The following is a 4193-nucleotide window of genomic DNA, read 5'->3' as shown; positions in this document are numbered from 1 at the left end:
GCTCAGCCTCTTCTTCTTCTATTTCTTCAAGAGCTTCCTCTAGCTGCTCTTCGGTGATTACCAAATCTGCCTTACCTTTTCTTCTTTTCTGAGGAATAGAAGCAGCACCAACCTTATGTATCTTTCCTTTATCCTTGGCAGAAACAGATTCATCTTCAGACTTAGCAACTTTTTGCTTTTTGGTTTTAGCAACAGCCGTTTCTGACTCAGTGCTAGTTCTGGCCTTCTTTCCTTTAGTAGGAGCAGCATCAGATTCTGAACTAGTTCTGGCTCTCTTCCCTTTAGGTGCATCAGAAACAGCTTCTGACACAGCAACTGCCTTGGCCTTCTTGCCTTTCCCTTTAGCAACAGCAGCTTCCTCCTGACAGCTCGCATTTTCCTCCAAGACGTACTCAGCTACTAATTTAGCTAAGTGTTCAGGATTACTTTCCTTAAAGATGGAAGGAAAGTCCCTGATAATCTCAGTTTCTTCTGTGGTCATCTCCAACCACTTTTCATCTTTAGGGGCTGTCTTGAAAACATGCATCGAATGCAATGTCTTGCTACTGATAGTCTTCTCAGCAGTAGAAACTTCGAAGCATTTATCAGAAGCATCTCTTGTCTTTTTCAAGAAATCCAGCACTCTTCCTTGATAAAAGATTTCTGATAACAATCTTCCAAAGGGCACTTGTTTCCTTCCTTTGACAGTGCCTTCATTAATAGCCCAGCAGAGATAATCCATGACATATCTGGGGAAATTAATCTTCTCAAGCATGGCCATGAAGTAGATTGCCAGTTTCTGTTGATGATTTGGTTGGTCAGACCCTCCTGCTCTTAGAAAGAAGCAATCAGTACAGAATTTCACCAACATCCTGTGATGAATCTCCATTTCAGAAGGCTTAGCATCTTTGTTACCACCCAGAAGAGTGTTGTAGTAGCTTTGCAGCAGGACATCATCCTTCTTAACTATTTCTTGAAACCTTCCTTCTGCATTCATTCTACAAGCTTTAGCTATTATCTCCTCTGTGATGGTGATGACATTCTGTCATTACGTAATATTAGGGACTTATTGTGACATTTTGATAGAGTTCTCATGCAATTTATACTGTTCTGGAGTGCAAAAAGCTTAAAATTTGAAGTCTGTTCGAAGGAAATCGCGCCACGCCAATTTCAAGCCGTGCTGCGATTTTTGAAGCAAAAATACACACTTCCTGTAAAGGGGAAATCGCGGCACGCCAATTAACAAGGCGCGGCGCGATTTTGATGGGTCAGGCCCATGACTTCTATAAATACTGCACTCAAGCTGAAGAACAAGGGTTACGATTTTGGAGAACGAAAGTGCGATTTTAACACCCAGAAGGCTGCAGCGGAGAGGATTTCATCATCTCTAACCCAGTTTATGTATGTTTTAATTCTTTCATTGATTATGCTATTTGTAAACTCAATTATGAGTAGCTAAATCTCTTAGAGATTAGGTCGGAGATGAACCTATGTAACCCTAATTGATCATATGTTGCTGTGAAACTCTATTACTTATTAATGATATTCTAGTTTTCATTCAATTCAATTGTTCTTACTGCTTTTTATATCCTGATCAAATATAAACATGATTTTGTGAGATCGAATGACTACTGACCATAGCTTTCGACTTAGACCTAAATTGAATTGTTCTAATAAACATGGTTAGTCTAGGAATGGATAATCGTTTGTTAGTGATATTAGGTTAACGTGCTTAAACCTTTGATGATTATTAGACCACCTAAGGAATTAGGGGCTGTAGTTTAAAAAGAGGGTCCTAACTCAAGGGATTGATTAGGGCTAATTTGTTAACTATCGTGAAATTAGAGAATCATTAGTAATAATAGGTGCAGTAACCAATTAGGGGAAACATAGAGGATTCGAAGACCTGATCTCATCTCTCTCCTATTTTCTTAATCAAATCGTTACTTTTTTTTATTTGATTTCTTAAAATCAAACCAAATCTAATGCCTAGTGGCAAAACAAAATAAACTTTTATACATCCTACTTTTATAACGAAATTGAATAATTGAAGTTAAAAACAGTCCTCGTGGGAACGATATTTTTACTACTTCGATAGTTATTGGTGCACTTGCCAGAGATCTATCAAGTTTTTGGCGCCGTTGCCGGGGACTGTTGAATTATTTCAACAAGGCAATTACGTTATAATTTAGGGTTTTTGCAATTTACTTTTCTGTTTTTAATTTTATTTTTCTGTTTTCATATTCACTTGATTACTTTGCGTTGTGCAGTGCTACTAAGGTATTTTGCTGTTTATGCGAGGTAAACAGAGCTCAGACGACCTAGAGTACGATCCAGAAATTGAAAGGACTGCTAGAGCACTTCGGAAAGCTGTCCGATCGCAAAGGTTAGCTCAGTCCGTTCCACCGGGTGTTCGAGAACAAATACCGGAACAACTCTCAAGTGAATCTGAAACAGTCTCTTCTCCTAAATCTGCAACGATGGAAGGAGAAGGAGTTGTACCACCAAGACCTAAGCTTGGAGACTACGGGTTAGCCACTCATCGCGGTCAACTGACCCACACTTTTCAACCAGCTAACCCCGTAGCGTTCGACATCAAGACAACTGTCCTCAATGGTTTGAGGGACAAGCAATTCGATGGGACTGAAGCTATGAGTCCTCATGAACACTTGAGCCGTTTTGCTGAAACCTGTGAGTTTTGTGTGCAACCAGCCACCGTGACTGAAGCACAAAAGAAGTTAAGGCTGTTTCCTTTCACCTTGACGGGAAGAGCAAAAGATTGGTTGCTAACAATTCCAAACGGGACTGTCCAAACATGGGAAGAGTTAGAGCTGAAGTTCTTGGAGAAATACTTCCCTATGTCTAAGTATTGGGACAAGAAGATGGAGATCTCTAACTTCAAGCAAGGAGAAGGTGAATCATTGTATGATGCTTGGGAGCGATTCAATTTGCTTCTCAAGAGATGCCCTAATCATGAGTTCACCGAGAAGCAATACCTCCAAATCTTCACTGAGGGGGTAACACCAAACACTCGAATGTTCTTAGATGCTTCCGCGGGAGGTAGTCTCAAAAGTAAAACTGATCATGAAGTTCAAGCTCTAATTGAAAACATGGCTGGCAATGAGTATCGTGATCAAGCTAAAAAGAAAGAAAGAGGGGTGTTTGGGGTGAGTGAACAAACTGCTATCCTTGCCAACCAAGCAGCAATGAACAAACAGATCGAAGCTCTAACTAAGGAGTTTCAAGGATTCACTTTGGCCCATAAACAACAACAAGTAGCTGCAATCAAGTGTGACTTATGTGGTGAAGAACATCCCAACGGTGAATGTGTTCCGGAAGGATCAAGTGAAGAAGCTAACTTCATGGGAGGATATCAAAGGCAGAATCAATACTACAATTCAGGCATTAATAAGCATCCAAATCTAAGCTACTCAAATAACAATGCTTTGAACTCTCAGATGCTCACTCCTCCTCAACAACAACAAAGGAAGCCATCAGCTCTTGAGGAAACTATGATGAACTTCATGAAGATGACTCAAGGCAACTTTGAAGAGATGAAGAAGAGTCAAGAAGCTGAAAGAAAGAACAATGAAGCTTCTAGGAAGATGCTTGAAACTCAACTGGGGCAATTAGCTAAGCAGTTGGCTGAACAAAACAAAGGCGGATTCTCAGGTAACACTAAAGATAACCCTAAGAATGAGTCTTGTAATGCTATTGAATTGAGGAGCAAAAAGGTTTTGACACCTTTAGTTCCAAAAGCTCCAAAGAAGGTTGATGAAGTAGTTGAGGTGGAGGAGAATGATGTAGTTGAAAAGAATGATGAGGGTGTAGTTGAAAAAGAAAATGATCATGGAGTAGTTGAAAACGAAAGGAAGAAAAAAATAGAGGGAGAAAAAAGTGAGAAATTAATTGATGAAGATTCAATCTTGAGGAAGTCGAAGAGTCAAATTTTGAAAGATGGAGACAAACCACAGGTTATTCCATCATATGTGAAGCTTCCATACCCTCACCTTTCGAAGAAGAAAGAAAAGGATGAAGGCCAATTCAAGAAGTTCATGCAACTTTTCTCACAACTTCAGGTGAATATTCCTTTCGGTGAAGCTCTTGATCAAATGCCGTTGTATGCTAAGTTCATGAAAGACTTGTTAACCAAAAGAAGGAAGCCTAAGGATGATGAGAACATAGCACTTTCTGAGAATTGTAGTGCTATTCTT

At 39.7% G+C, this 4193-nt stretch overlaps 1 non-coding gene across 1 annotated transcript; it reads right to left on the bottom strand.

The window, feature by feature from the left end:
* Positions 1-2852: 2852 nt before the first annotated feature.
* Positions 2853-2959, bottom strand: LOC146946035 (small nucleolar RNA R71). Its single transcript, XR_015029520.1, has one exon. It is a non-coding gene; the product is annotated as a small nucleolar RNA R71 (small nucleolar RNA).
* Between the last annotated feature and the right edge of the window lie 1234 nt (positions 2960-4193).

The sequence above is a fragment of the Medicago sativa genome, chromosome 2, assembly GCF_051527215.1.
Source record: "Medicago sativa cultivar Bolivia chromosome 2, Bolivia_mono, whole genome shotgun sequence".
Lineage (NCBI taxonomy): Eukaryota > Viridiplantae > Streptophyta > Magnoliopsida > Fabales > Fabaceae > Medicago > Medicago sativa.
This window is presented reverse-complemented; position numbering and strand designations above follow the sequence as displayed.